We start from the raw sequence: 16,678 nt of genomic DNA, 5'->3' as shown, positions 1-16,678 counted from the left end.
GTAAATATTAAATACTAAAACTTCATGCACTGTTTTTGTACTCATAGATTTATTTAGCAAATTTACATAGCCCAATCTTAAAATCTGTACTTGAAGACTTTTTGAGTAGGTTTTTAAAGCATTCAAAATTAAGAATGTTTTCCTAGAAATGAAACAGTGAGGAGGAAAGAGACAAAGGAGGCTACCTGGTCTATGAGAATGGAGTTTTCCTACGGCCCAGTCTAGCTTCCTGGGGACTGTGGTGGGATCAGGAGAAAAGCCTCATGGTAAGTCTCTGCCCTGCACTGGAGGCCTAGAGATGAAGGAGGCTTTGCATGAGTGGAAGTTCTAGGCCCTACGTCTTCCCAAAGGCCTCTTTCAACTGCCTAAAGTCTGGTATATTTTAAATTTAGAAATTTCCTTTTCTAATTCCATTATGGTCTGTTTTTTTTTTTTTTTTTTTTTTTATTCGTTACGCGGGCCTCTCACTGTTGTGGCCTCTCCCGTTGCGGAGGACAGGCTCCGGACGCGCAGGCTCAGCGGCCATGGCTCACGGGCCCAGCCGCTCCGCGGCATGTGGGATCTTCCCAGACCGGGGCACGAACCCGTGTCCCCTGCATCGGCAGGCGGACTCCCAACCACTGCGCCACCAGGGAAGCCCTATGGTCTGTTTTTAAAGCTGATCCTTTTCACTCCCAAGTGGTCTCCTTACAAAATCCAATTAGTACTTTTGTGCTCACCTATCAAATGTTGTAGTATTACTCATTGCCTAATTTTCCCTCTGCCTCCAAGCAAGCCAGATTCCTAAAGCCAGAGTGTTCTGAGTACAGGTCTTTATTTTCATTTTTGTCCTTGCGTTTTAATGATTCCATTGAGATTTCCCCACCTTAATTCCAATGACAACATACTCCTTTTATAGTAACACTCCCACTCTCATATGTTCCTTGATGTCCTCCACATAGCCCTGTGGTCCAACAGTAATATTCACAACTGTTACTTAAGGCTTAGAGATGTGCCTACTTTCTTCTGAAGTAAAAAAAAGTAAATATTATACACTCCAGCAAAAATCCAGAGGCTTAAAAATCAGCATCCTGGAACTTCACTTATTTTAATATGATCTTACTTTGGCCTCAGAAATGAGGTCCAGCACCAAATACTACCTATCTATCATCTATCTATCTATCTATCTATCTATCTATCTATCTATCGTTGTGTTGGGTCTTCATTGCTGCACGTGGGCTTTCTCTAGTTGTGGAGAGCGGGGGCTTCTCTTGTTGCGGAGCACAAGCTCAGTAGTTATGGCTCACAGGCTCTAGAGCGCAGGCTCAGTAGTTGTGGCACACGGGCTTAGCTGCTCCCCGGCATGTGGGATCTTCCCGGACCAGGGCCTGAACCCGCGTCCCCTGAATTGGCAGGCGGATTCCCAACCACCGCGCCACCAGGGAAGTCCCAGCACCAAATACTTTTGCAATTAAGATGAGGAAGTGTTGCCCTTTTTGTAGAGAACTTGTTTATGCAGACTGAGGCAACTGAGACAAACTACCTGGCTCTCCACAGATCCTGGTAACTCCAAATCCTGCTGCTAAATCTAGGCTGTCACCTGCTAAGCCTGCAGCTACACTGGCAGAAGGCAGAATACACACTGGAGCTACCCCACTGCAGGGGCTTCACTCCCTCCATACAGGGCTTTGTCTTCCACACCCAGTCTCCCTGTCCATACACTCGGCTAGGTCTGCTGTATCTATTTTCTTCAGCGTGACTGAGATGTGGTCATACCAAAAGAAAAAAGGTTGAGAGATGGCAAGATTCTACCTGTCTTGCCACAACTACCCTTCTCCTACAAGGGCCACAGGAAAACATGTGCACAGAGGAAAATAAATACTTATTCACAGTGTCTCTCTCTTTTTTAATAAACCTAATTCCAAATTCCACGTTATGTCCCTAAATGGGCTAACACACATCCCCATGGAGGACTCCTTTTATTTATACTTTTAATCTTAAAGGTAGCCTATAAACCAAGAAAGTTGGGTGGCTTCCTATTCCCTTCCCTCAGGGTCATACCTGTCTACCACACTGATGCCAGGAAAGACTGGAAGGGGCACTATGGAAAAAGACACCAACCAGCAGGGGAGAAGTCCATTTGCCAGAGTGCCTGGAACAGAGCTGGTCGAGCCCACAGGTTGCAAACCTTCCCAGAGCATGTCTGCATGCATTCCCTCTTCATCTTACTAATAAGCACATGGAAGGAAAAGAGATAATCCAAAGAGATGGGATCCCCAAAGAAAATAAGTCACGCTGTTAGCACTTTGCTCCAGGAAATGATCATGTAAAGGACCAGTAGGGATTCCGTATAACTGGTGATGAAAAGGGAGAGGGAAGCAAACATGTGAGCCTCCCCTTGTCAACTATTTATTGAAATACTCTTCTCTTTTTTCTAATTTAATTTCCCTCAGTCTTCAAGAGTCAGCTCAAGTTCTGCCTCTTTTAATAAGCCTTCCAAAGCCACCTATATCCATGGGATTCTATCTTTTCTTTATATCCAACATCACCATTTCCTTACCACCACTCATTCCTGAAACTCAGCAAATGTTAGATTGGTTTAATTTGGGGTGTCCTGACAACAAGGCTGGAAAGCTGTGTGATGATGTTAGCCTAGAAAAGTAGCTGAAGGTACAGAAGCTCAGGAGCACACAAAAATGTGAATAAAAAGGTGAAATTAAAGGGAATCAAGGTTATGAATTAAAGCATTAAATTAAAACAGAATTTAGGTAAACAAAACTTCTGATAAATAATAGGGAAATATTATGGTGAGAAGTTCTATTTCATTATATATTCTAATCCCTGGATCAGCAAACTAGAGCCCACAGGCCAAATATGGCTGCTGCTTGTCTTTGTAAATAAAGTTTTATTGGAGCACAGCTAGGTCCATTCCTTTATGTATTGCCTACAGATGCTTTCCCACTACAACAGCAGAGTTGAGTTGTGGAAAAGACCTTATTACCAACTCTTGTCCTAACCTATACATAGCCATCTTACCAGCCAAAACTGGCAGCCAAAAATAAAAAAGTCTGATTTTGCACTAGCTTTGTTAACGCTCTACTAAACAGTCTAGGCTTTGTACCACTACAACTCATACAGTGACAACACCAATTATGTGATTCTGAAAGTATATTACATAAAATAAATACAGTATCATGCTGACCATATATTTGTATCTTCCAGGAAAGCAATGTTAAAATAAATTTCTAAAACCTTAAAAAGGAACAATAAAAAGATGGCAAGGATGATAACAAATTAGCAGTGCTCTTAGAAACGACCATATAAAATATACCACTAATTATATTATTTTTAAATGAGAATGCTATATATGAATTTTCAAGTACCTTAACTATACAAAGTACCTTCTAGCTATTCACTTTTCTACATAATTACAAAGGTAACCATTTATTAGTATCTTTCTCTGATTAATTATTATTTCTCAGACAAAGGTAACATAGATGGTTCTATGTTCTTTGAACACATAGAAGATATATGACTTGAAGTAACAGAATGGACCCAAACTGAATTTTTGACCCTAGGTAAAATAATTTCTCCAAGCTTCAAGTTTCTCAATATTAAATGGAGATTGTATTTATTCTACCCTAGTGACACTGTTATAAGATCAACTTATTAATGACATTTTAAAATGATGTTATATAAATATTTTTAAAAATATAAAGCACTATAAGATACTAAGCCTTCCTTGTTAGTTGTATCATTTATTTATGGAGAGAACGAGGCTAATTTTAAAAGAAACTTCAGTAACTGATCATAATCATCCAAAAAATTGGCTATGATTTTCCACATAGAAAAGGAAATTCTCTAACGTCTCTTTTCATAAACTATTTTAAAAGACATTAAGAGCCATTCGCAATTTTTCTGGAACTATGAACATTCATGGAATGGGACAGTACAATCATTTCAGCAATTTCATGCAATTTCACAGTTCCATTTTATGCCAATGATGCATAATTTAACTATATAACCCATGATGAGTAAGCAATTGTGAGTAATTTTAATTTTTTCTATGAAGATTTTCAGGTACTCTTACCCACAGATAAAGTGAGAACAATTCTAGATCCTAATTTTAAAAATGCTACTTAGGTAAAAACAAAAGTATCTGAAATAGTTCTCACTGTTGACTGCTATGAACTGAACTGTGTCTCCCCCCAACCCCACAAAATTCATATGCTGAAGCCCTAACCCCCAACATGATGTTATATGGAGATAACAGGAGGTAATTAAGCTTAGACAGGTCATGAAAATGGGGTCCTCATGATAGGACTTAGTGCCTTTATAAGAAGAGACACCAGAGCTCTTGCTTCCTCTCTCTGTCTCCGCCATGTGAGGACACAGCAAGAAGTTCTACAGTACTCTGCTATGGTCGACAGAGCAAATACATTGGCAATATAAATGTTCCCACTAAAAGCTAACTCATTAGTAATAAAGCATGTTCATTGATAAGTATGTTATATTAGCTTAAAATATTTTAAGTGGACCTCAATTGTTGCATATTATACCAACAGGTTTAACCCTGCTAAGGTAAGGGAATCGTTGAATAAATGATGGTACATTCCCACAATGTAAAACCATGAAACCATTAAAAAGCACATCTCATTTAGGAGGATATTTCAAAGAAAAAGCTTGTAGTATAAGGCACATACACATGCTACTATACACAATAAGATCCAACCGCGTACAGAGAAAACAATGAGTGTGCATGTGTGTGCAGATGCATATTCAAAGGTGTATTAAGAAATTAACCAAATTGTAACGGAGGATATTCAGTATTTCTAAGCCTTCTGTAATGAATGCATGTTACTACTATAATCAGAAAACAATAAACCGCTTTCAAAGATTAACATTAACAGTGCTAAAAGAATGAATCAATACTCGAAATGCCCTAGCTGTAGAAAAACATGACAATGGAAACGAAAACAGAAAGTTAAAGGAACATTAATTCCAACAGATACCCTTCAAATTTCCTTAAAAATCACTGACTGAAATAAAACTGATTTATAAAAATCATCCTTAAACTTTTTCAAGAATACTGAACATTAATCATTACACGTATAAAAAAGAACATGTATTTCGGAAATGTAAAAAAAATCTAATTACCTAGATAAAGTTTGATTGTTTACTAGCAAATCTTTAATGGTCAATTCCTACTTCATTCATTCTTCCCTTCAACAAAAATTTACTGCACACCTGCTACGTGCCAAGACCTATAATCGGCACAACGGTGAACTGGATGCATATGTGTGGTGTCTATTCTCTTGCAGCTTAGTGGAGACTGGCCTTAAAGAAATATTTACTCAATGTGTCAAAGTGAAATATTGTTAAGTCTTACAAAGGAGGAGAAATACAAAATGAGTCTTTGCTGGGGTGGGAGTGAGGATGGTAATGTATGAGTTTTCCCTTATTCTGAGTAAAATGCTTCTTTAACCAGAATCTCTTTTTTAAAAAAATTTTACCAATGTATAGTTGATTTACAATGTTGTGTTAATTTCTGCTGTATAGCAAAGTGATTCAGTTATACATATATTCTTTTTCATATTCTTTTCTATTATGGTTTATCACAGGATATTTTAACCAGAATCTCTTTTAGTCAAAACGTTAAGGGGAAGGCTACAGAGATGGAATTACAGGCTGAAGGAACGGTATGAGCGAAAGACACATCGATGGGTGAGCACAGGACTCTGTGAAAGGAAAGATGGGCTCTGGAGCTAGAAAAGTGGGCATGGTCCACACTGCAGAGATACTCATAGCTGCTGAGCTGGACAAGCTCAAGAGGGAGAAACTACTGAGGAAGAATGAAGAAGACCGAGGACCAGGCCTTGGGCGGGTTTCCGCGGCGGGAGGAGGATGAGGACCCACAGACAGAGGCCACGTGCTGAGAGAGATGAGCAAGAGTGGAAGCAGGGCATCACAGTCCACGGTGTGAGGGACGGGCAGGGCGTCTTGTCAAAAGTCAAAAAGCTTGACAAAAGCTTGACAAAAAGCTTGACAAAAGCTTGACAAAAAGCTTGACAAAAGCTTGACAAAAAGCTTGACAAAAGTCAAGAAAAAGGAACACCTGAAGCCCCTGCATTCACAATCTCAGAAATAATCTTTGAGGGAGCACATTCAGTAGAGTGGTGAGGGCAGAGCGAGTGGACAAGTGGATACTGAGTAAATGGAGGCACTCAGCTAGCAGAAAAAAAAACTCCAAGAAATAGTCGGTCAAAGGAAGGAAATAAATAGGGACAACTAGGATGATGGCTTAGGGGGCAGCAGCGTCCATTCCAGGGAGAGTTTTTTTTTTTTTTTTTTTTTAAAGAGGAATTGAAAATGTATCCTAGGGAAGGGCTAATTGTTGCACCAAAGTCATGGAGAAAGTCTGAGGCTAGGATTGCCTGACACAGGCGGAGAGACTGGCACTGACTGACAGTAGGGAAAAACTCCTCCCGAGAGAGGAAGGTTAAAGAGGTGGAGAGGGAAGACAGGCAGCTCCCGTCTGACTGCTGCATGCCCCTCCGTAACAGGGAGATGAGATCACGCTCTTAGAGCGCAGAAGCCATCAGTAGCTTCTCTCCACTGGCCACGGATGATGCTCTTCACCTTGGTGAGGCCAGCTTCAGTCAGTCTTCCCAGTGTGTCTGTCTCACGACAGACTCAACCACTCAGCAACCATGAGCAGACCCTGTCATCACTGCTCCTCAGGGGGATGTTTTCCTCTCCCTCTTGCTTATTTGAAAATTCTGGATATTTGTTCACTTTCCTTTTCTGATCAATGCCAGAGACAGTCAGACAGACCAACAGAAGAGAGAGAGAGAAAAACTCACCCTCAGAGTATATAAGTACTACACGAGGCACAAGACTACTTAACAAAGCAAAAAGGAGCAATCTCAGATTCGACAATATTTTTTAAAGTTCTGGTACAATTAATCTATGATAAACAATATATAATGGAAAATAGCCTCTTCAATAAATGGTGTTGGGAAAACTGGACAGCTACATGCAAAAATAAATAATCAAACTGGACTACTTTCTCACACCATATACAAAAATAAACTCCAAGTGGATGTAAGACTTAAATGTAAGATGTGAAACCAATCACAAAACTCCTAGAATAAAATGTAGTTAGTGTGCTTTTTTTTTTTTTTTCTTTTTGCGGTACGCGGGCCTCTCACTGTTGCGGCCTCTCCCGTTGCGGAGCACTGGCTCTGGACGCGCAGGCTCAGCGGCCATGGCTCATGGGCCCAGCCACTCCACGGCATGTGGGATCTTCCCAGACCGGTGCACGAACCTGTGTCCCCTGCACCGGCAGGCGGACTCTCAGCCACTGCACCACCAGGGAAGCCCCAAGTTAGTATGCTTTTTGAGATCAGTTTTAACAATATTCTTTTTGGATATGTCTCCTCAGCCAAAGGAAATAAAAATGAAAACAAACAAATGGGACTACGTCAAACTTAAAAGCTTTTTGCACAGTGAAGGAAACTCAACCAAACAAAAAGGCAGACTACTGAACGGGAGAAGATATTTGCAAACGATCTATCTGATAAGGGGTTAATATTCAAAATGTACAAATAACTCATACAACATCAAACAAACAACCCGATTAAAAAATGGAAAGAAGACTTGAATGGACATTTTTCCAAAGAAGACATACAGATGGCCAAGAGACATAGAGAAGACACTCAACATCACTAATCATCAGGAAACGGCAAATCAAAACCACAGTGAGATACTACCTAGCACCTGTCAGAATGGCTATTATCAAAAAGACAACAAATAACAAGTGCTGATGAGAATGTGAAGAAAAAGGAACCCTTGCGCACTGTTGGTGGAATGCAGATTGGTGCAGCCATTATGTGCCAACGCACAGTGAAAGCAGGAAGAAGGTTCCTCAAAGAATTAAAAATTGAACTACCATGCAATGCAGCGATTCTATTTCTGGGTATTTTTCCAAAGAAAACAAAAACACTAATTCAAAAAGATATATGCACCCCTATGTTCACTGCAGCATTGTTTACAACAGCCAAGATATGGAAGCCACCTAAGCGCCCATCAATGTGTGACTGGATAAAGAAGATGTGGTTCACCCACATACCCACCCCCACACACACAATGGAATGTTACTCAGCCCTAAAAAATGAAAGTAAAAACAATTTTATTTTATACTGGAGTATAGTTAACAATGATGTGTTAGTTACAGGCGCACAGCAAAGTGACTCAGTTATACCCATACAAGTATCCATTCCTTTTCAAATTCTTTTCCCATTTATGTTATTACAGAATATTGAGCCAAGTTCCTTGTGCTATACAGTAGCGCCTTGTTGGTTATCTATTTTAAATATAATACTGTGTACATGTCAATCCCAAACTCCCAATCTATCCCTCCCCTCCCGCATTTTCCCCCTGGTAACCATAAGTTCGTTCTCTAAGTCTGCGTTTCTGTTTTGTAAATAAGTTCATTTGAAACTTATTTACAAAATGAAATCTTGCCATTTGAGACAACATGGATGGACCTAAAGAGTATCATACTAAATGAAATAAACCAGACAAAGACAAATACCATATCATTTCGCACATGTAGAATCTAAAAAAACAAAACAAAGAACAAATAACAAAACAGAAACAGACTCACAGATACAGAGAACAAGCAAGTGGTTGCAGGGTGGGGCAGGGCCGGGGGTGGGGGTGGGGTGAGTGAAATAGGTAAGGGAGGTTAAGAGGTACAAACTCCCAGTTACAAAATAAACAAGTCGTGGGCATGAAATGTACATCATGGGGAATATAGAAAATACTGTAATAACTTTGTATTATGTCAGATGGTAACAGACATCATTTTGTAACATACAGAAATACCGAATCACTATATTGTGCACCTGGAACTAATGCAGTGTTGTAGGTCAGTTACACTTCGATTAAAAGAACAGATCTCATACATTTTAAACAAAGGAAGAACTTCCCTGGTGGCGCAGTGGTTAAGACTCTGCGCTCCCAATGTAAGGGGCCCGGGATTCATTCCCTGGTCAGGGAACTAGATCACACATGCCACAACTAACAGTTCGCATGCCACAACTAAGGAGATCATGAGCCACAACTAAGGAGACCATGAGCTGCAACTAAGACCTGGCGTGACCAAATTAAATATTAAAAAAAAAAAGCAGCCCTAAACACAGGAAGAACACGTTTCTATAATTCTGTTTTTATTATTAAGCCCTCAGATACAATTAGCAAAAGGTTACTTGGTCCTTAAGCCACCAAAGTTAAAGAATATTGAAAAGAGTCTCTCAAACTTCTCAAAAACAGTGGGTTATTGACCTCTGCCATATAGGGTCTGTTCTATCTGTTCTAGAGCAATAACACAGACCAGAGAACTCTGCACCTCAATTTACATTCAGTGGCACTCCCAGACCAGCTTTACAAGTAAATGTTTCACAAATTATTAAATATAACTGATGAGCTCTAAGTAGCTAACTTAGAGAATCTAATGTTTCTATAAAATGGTTCACTTTTTGGAACCTGATTATTATTAGCATCCTTAAGGGCATGTTAATCAAATGCATTTAAAATGTGTTTTAGAGGTGATGAAATTGCACAAATCCATCCATATTTTACTATTCTACTGATGATCAATAATAGCATATATTTATGCTACCTAGGTTATAGGATTAATCATTGCAATGTAAGAAAAGTTTACAGAACGGAATTCAAGAACTAGCCTCAAGCACATGCTAGCAAAATGAGGTGGAAAAAAGGAAAAAAATAAAATGAGATCACAAATGACCATTCATCCTGAAGAAAAAAAAACAAGAAGCAAAACCCACAGAACATCATTTAGTGTAAAATAAGTGTCTGAAAGAAAAAAATCCCGAACTCATACAGCACTGAGCATGTGCACGCGCGCACGCACGCGCACACACACTTTTTTCTGAACCATCTGAAGATAAGTTCCAGGTACTTGTCACCCCTAAATACTTTAGTCTGTATTTCCTAAGATCAAAGACAATAGCACTATTATACCCAAGAAGTTCAGCCTAATGGAATATTAACTAATATACAGCCTATATTCAGGTTTACCAAATTATTCCAATAATAAAATTTATAGCAGCTTTTCTCTATCAGTGCAGATCCAATCAAGGATCCCACACTGTACTGAGTCTTCAATCTCCTTTAATCTGAACATTGACATTTTTGAAGAGACCAGGCTGGCTGTCTCATAGAATACATATGATACAGACTCATAGAATTATGTCAAGTTCCTCTTTGTGGAAATTTTATGTTGTGCTTTCTCAATCCACCCTATTGGTGATTAGAGTACTTAATACCACATCATGAGGGCACATTTATCAGTTTTCTTTTCAACTATTACTCTTTCCCAACCTTCTTCCAACCCACTGTTCCTTTTTCATGATGTCCTTCCTACTCAGTTTAAAGAAACGAGAAAAAAATGACAAAACGAATTTAATTTTGTTTAAAAAGGTTTAGTCCCTATGAAAACCCATCCTACCTATATGTGACAAGCCCTCCAAAGGGGCTGCCTGAATAGTAAGAGCTCCCGCTGTAAGCTACCTGTCCAAAGGCCAAGTATGAACTGTTCATAACTCTGAGGGGATTTTTTAAAGAGGCTGAGAGAACGGTGAAGAAACAAGGCAACTGGCAGGCTAGGTATTTAGAGAGAATTTTAACAGTCTTTTGGAATATGATATGAGATGTAAACCTTTTAACCCATATTCTCACAAAATATTAAGCCACATATTCATTTGCCATTATTAACTATGGAACTGGATCTACCAGGAAGATTCACAGAATATGTGTAGTTCAAGGTGAGTGGAAGGGGAACAGATGCTACCCATATACAGTAGTTTACTCCTAGCAATGAATTACTTCCACATTTTTCTTTTCTTGGTCCAGTTTCTTTTGTTATAAGTTAGAAAAAAAAGTTTTTTAAACAAAGTCTGTTCTTCATTCATTATGTAATCAAATTAATTCTAACAACAGACTTATGTCCAAATAAAACATTTACGAACCAGTTAACAAAATAAAAAGCTCATCTGGATTTATTTAAGCCAAAGGCACTATAAAACTCTAAATTAAAAAGACCTCTGGGTAGTACGGCCCGGCCGCCCGGCCATCGGAGGGCGCATGCGCTGTGGGGCCGGGGCAGCGCCGTCTGGCTCGGTCGGGCAGGGGCCGGAGCTCGGTGCGGGATCGCAGGGCCAGCGGGCTGCCAACGGTGGCCTAGGTGGCCGGCCGAGTACTAGGATTTCACGTATTTTTGCTGAACTTACACACACACACACACACACACACACACACACACACACACACACAAAGACGCTTGGGATGATGGATTAACAAGAACATTGAAATTCTGTGAAAAGTTTCAAATTGGAGCATACTGAATTTTCATCCTAGTCCAGCAGCTCTGCTGCTCACTTAAATACAGATGAATGAAGACCCCATTCGGGAAGACACCTGGCCAGCGGTCCAGAGCTGATGCAGGCCATGCTGGTGTATCTGCAAGCATGATGAAGAAACAAACATCCCACAAAAAACACCGGACCAGTGTGCGGCCGAGCAAACCTGTTTCCCAGCCCCGGAGGAACATCGTAGGCTGCAGGATTCAGCATGGGTGGAAAGAGGGGAATGGCCCCATCACCCAGTGGAAAGGAACCGTTCTGGACCAGGTGCCTGTAAATCCTCTGTATCTTATAAAATACGATGGATTTGACTGTATTTATGGACTAGAACTTAATAAAGATGAAAGAGTTTCTGCGCTTGAAGTCCTCCCTAATAGAGTTGCAACATCTCGAATCAGTGATGCACACCTAGCCGACACGATGATAGGCAAAGCAGTGGAGCACATGTTTGAGACAGAGGATGGCACTAAAGACGAGTGGAGGGGAATGGTCTTAGCACGAGCTAATGAACACATGGTTTTACATCACCTATGAAAAAGATCCTGTCTTGTACAGGTACCAGCTCTTCGATGATTATAAAGAAGGTGACCTTCGCATTATGCCCGATTCTAACGATTCACCTCCAGCAGAAAGGGAACCGGGAGAAGTTGTGGACAGCCTGGTAGGCAAACAAGTGGAATATGCCAAAGAAGATGACGCTAAAAGGACTGGCGTGGTCATTCATCAAGTAGAAGCCAAACCATCTATTTCATCAAGTTTGATGATGATTTCCATATTTATGTGTACGATTTGGTGAAAACATCCTAGATGTCATCATGAACTTTGCCAAATTTGTGGAACTATTAAATGTATAATTTGTAGACATAAAGACTTGATTGCTTTCCAGTTTAATGAAAGCTTAAATGTCCCTGTGCACCCACAATCTCTGCCAGCAGAACTGGTTTTGTTCTGAATAGTACAGATTTAGGTGAACACAAAGCATTTTGCGTAAGGAACTCCTTCCTCTTAAAAGAAGTCTATCTGTTTGGAAGGGACTTACAGGCAAGTCCGGTAAAAGTTAAGCTAGTATCACAGTCATTTAAAACTGCAGTAGATCTTATCCACTTTCCCCTTCATGCTTAACACTCTTATTCTGCTGCCACAATGCAAGCATAGTTTGGTATTTTTGTTATTGCCTTTTTTTTTGATATATATGTATCTATATCTACCTACCTATCTATATCTGTGTGTATACATATATAATGTATATGTACATACAAACAGATCTGTGTGTACACACACGCACTTCATAGGCAGTCCTTTCTTTGTGGGTTGGAGTGGGGCTTACATAATTTTCCCCAGTTTAACAGCAGTGCTGACCCAAGCCATTTGTATTCAGTGTACTCAGTGTATTACTGCTGTTTATTCAAAATTAAATTTGGGCACAGGAAGCACATCAGGACATTCAGCTTGTTTTGAAAGTCAAGTTCAGAGCACCATTTCAGTCTGGAGGCTTTAAAGTGTAAATTCAAATATGAATCACCTGTGAACATTTAATGACCCACATTAGAATTTTACAAAACAGTTAGAAATCTGGGTAAAAGGCTGCCTTTAATTCTAAGCTTTGTACATTATTTGTTTACATTTTTATCATAAATACTTCTTTTTAAGCAAAGCCCAGGTACTTGGTCCACATAGTGCAATGCAGGTGTATTTTGGATGGCACATTTGGTCCATTATTTGTACAAATTAGTAACCTGGATTTTAGCACATGGATTTAAAAGGCAACAGTATATCAGTGGTTTCTGTGTATTTGGTAAGTTCCTGGAAGAACATAGTGCTTTTATATTAGAAATGTAAGTTTAAGAACGGCGGTGTTGCCTTTTAACAAGTTCTCTGGGATACCTTTATTTTTATTACTATTATTACTGATATATGATTATGGTCAGAAGGCTTTTCCCCTCAAAGAATGACTAGACAAATAACAGCTTGAATTCCTGACACCTCTTGTGGTGCTGTATGTTCTTGCTCATGGCGTGCTGCTGCTGTGGACTCATTGCATTTGGTAGATCTTGCCACATCAGGGTCAGTCACCTGCACTGGCTTGTGGGTGGGACTGACAGCAGCCCTTAGCCATTGAATCCTTTCCTGCAAGTTGTCCTTAGCTAAAATAGAACTGCAAAAGTGGTTCGTTTAGAAGCAAAACGTCAGTCTATCACTTTGTTTTGGATGATCCCTGGCAGTTTGAAAGCTAGGGGAAAGATGGTTTGTGAAACCAGTCTTGTGGAGATTGAAACTCTTACCTCAGATTTGGGCAGAAGGCTTAAATGCATATGAATCTCAGCCAAACACCAGGACTGTGTGACGTCTGTCATGGCTGTTCTTGATGTTAAGAGATTCTGTAGTTTCAAGGCCGCGCTATGCGAGGTCTGTGTGATGCCCATTTTTGCCTTCAGGAAGGCTGTGCCTTGTTGTGCTGGTGGGTGGTAACCTCGCGCACCATGTGAATACAGCACCCCCGTTCTCTCCAGCGTGCCCGGTGCCTCACCGAGGGCAGCCAGGGGTGAGCTTCTCCATGCAGCAGGTACCCAGGTCTTAGAGGTTCCTCCTGTGCTTGAAACAAGTGTCATGCTACAGATCTGTCATCTGTTCTCCCGGTGGCTCTTGTAAGAGTTCCTGCATGTGAATCTCAAGGCTGAGCCCAGCTCCCTGTGCCCAAGTGGACACGTGTGGCCCAGAGAGGGAGTTGTCCAGCGTGCAATGCATGAACAGGACACAGTGACTTCAGACTGAAAAACAAAGTCCTTTGGAGGTATCCTGAGGGTTGGGGCAGCTGAAACATTTCTGGCATTACTTAATGACTTGCACTGTGGTTTTTCTGCAAGTACCTTTAGCAACTTTTAATACCGCGTGATCTCTCTAAATGAATGTGACGTGATTTATTATCATCATTGTTCCATTTATTGCCTTTAGGGTTGAAGGAGGGGGAAGGGCTTTCTTGTTGTTGTTTTTCCTTTTTCTTCCCCCATTCTTTTTTCTTTTGTTGGCTTAAACCACACTTCCCGATGCCATGACTAACTCTGCTCCCCAGCCAAGTATTTCAGCCTTCGTCTAGGCTCATGTTTCAGATCTGCATGCATTGCTTGCATTTTCCTGGTATCGGAATGTTGGTTCCTTGTTCTAGGAATACAACGTTAATTTCTAAAATTATCATGGGACTTGTGACAACACAAGACATGAAACTCTGTATAAAATGTATTGGCCCTTCTCACTGACCTGCTACAGTATGATTGTGTCGTGTGTGTGTGCACGCATGATGTCTGGCTGCCATGTAAAGCTTCAAAGGAAAACCTTAAAAGCAGACCATCCTTTTTTGCATGCTCTATTCTAAGTAGAATGTTCAATGTAACTAACTAAAATTGCATGTTAAATATATTTCGGTTTTTTCTTTTCTATCTTTGTTTTTATTTGTTTTCAGTTTCTGTATATTTGCTTAATTGTGCTGTTTTAGTAGTTGTAGGATAAAGATGCACTGGTGAAGCAAATGTAGTGCCAACAGAAGGTGATTTTCCAGTTGTGTATGTCCTGCAGCATTTGAAGGGACTGTGCATTCTTAAAACAATCACAGCTGCTTCTAAACCAGATTTCATTTCTATTATTGCTTTACGTGCCAAACCCCGAAATGCATTGGTCTTGAATCTCTGAACGCTGTGGACCCATAGAAGACTGTTTTGATTGTCACAAATTGTAGTGCCTGAAAACATTCTTCAAGCTGATTGTCTTAAAAAAAAAAAAAAAAAAAAAAAGATAAGAAAGTTCTCCAAAGACAAGACAGGAATTATTGTAACAGAAAATAATTACGGTCGAAATGTCTGTGGTTCCTTGGAAATGCTGCGCTTTTTGTATTTTCCATCATTAGTGCAGTTTGAACGAATGTGTATAGTTCCGAGGTCTTCGTGTTCACATTTTAAAATTAGGTAAATGACCTCATCTTTCAAGCTTGAATTCATTTTTAATTTTAATTTTACTTTATACAATGTGTAGACAGTTCCCTGTTCTCTGCATTTAGAAGTATAAACAATATAAATCTGTTAATTCTGTAAGTAATTTTTATAATTATGATGTAACTCTATCCTATCCTTAAAACATTTAAAACAAACCCTTTATGTGCAAAAATAAATAAAAATTTTAAAAAATAAATAAAAAGACCTTTGAAATCCAATTGCTTTGGGAAAGAATTACCTTTAAAGATATGTTTGTTCTATGCATTTCTATAATGATTGTTAGAAGAACCTTTTTAAAAATATAAAGTCTAATAACATTGGAGGTATTTTCCTTGATGGTAATGGTAACAGAGAATACATCTGTTTCTCCAAGAAAAATTTAACTTGACTTTTGAAATAGCAAACAGAAGTCTTACTATAAGGCTTATTATTGAAATAGCAAACAGAAGTCTTACTATAAGGCTTATTATTTAAGGTCCATGCAATGGGATCTGTGTTACCAAATCTTAACCAAAAAAAAAACAACAAAAAAATCAATCAAATTTTGAGTGAATGCCTTACTATGTTCTCAGCACTTTTTTAATATGCATTATGATAAAGAAAAGTATAAATGTTCGTACTTAATCTTACTTAAATAGAACTGCTTAACACACACACAAAATTAATGGCAGACAATTTTAGATAATACACGTAAAGTGTCAAGCTGTTGAGTACAGAATACTGTATATATAGCATGAGAGGTTTTCAGTAGAGGAACTGGATGAAGACTGCAGTAAACAGAAAGGCTTGAAAGGACAAAGGCCGGTGGAGAGAACTGTGAAGAAAGCAACCCGAGTTAAGGCACAAGACAGGAATGGTTTTGGCGGGTGGCTGGTATGGTCAGATAATCCTGAACAGAGAGACGCGTGAGTGCCAGGGAAAGCCAGATAGAGTCAAAAAGTTCCTGGTGATGCGTTTTGTCCCTGCAATTTAACTGGGAAATGAGTCTCTCTAAGGATTTTAGGAGATTTAGAATCTATACATCTTTTTCGGTCTGTATGCTCACAGTGGTGCTGGACAATGATTCTAAGACATACATTTCTTTTCCCCCACATTTAAACATCTCATAAGTTGAGAAGAATCTTATAATCAATTGTGTATCACAGATGGACAGCATTTTTTCCCTCTAAGTGGTACATAAAACAATGATGCATCTTAAAAATCAACCACCACCACGAATCTAGAGTGCTATGAAGTCATTAGAAAAAAACGAATGAGTCAAGTCTT

The 16,678-nt window shown here is 39.5% G+C and overlaps 1 protein-coding gene and 1 pseudogene across 3 annotated transcripts in view; one reads left to right on the top strand and one right to left on the bottom strand.

The window, feature by feature from the left end:
• Positions 1 to 16,678, bottom strand: part of FAM184A (family with sequence similarity 184 member A) — a 120,315-nt gene that overhangs the window by 63,595 nt on the left and 40,042 nt on the right. The window lies entirely within an intron of this gene.
• LOC116763796 lies at positions 11,370 to 12,236 on the top strand (annotated as a pseudogene).

The sequence above is a fragment of the Phocoena sinus genome, chromosome 12 (assembly GCF_008692025.1).
Source record: "Phocoena sinus isolate mPhoSin1 chromosome 12, mPhoSin1.pri, whole genome shotgun sequence".
Classification (NCBI taxonomy): Eukaryota; Metazoa; Chordata; class Mammalia; order Artiodactyla; family Phocoenidae; genus Phocoena; species Phocoena sinus.
The sequence above is the reverse complement of the archived record's forward strand: the minus strand, read 5'-3'. Positions and strand labels throughout refer to the sequence as shown.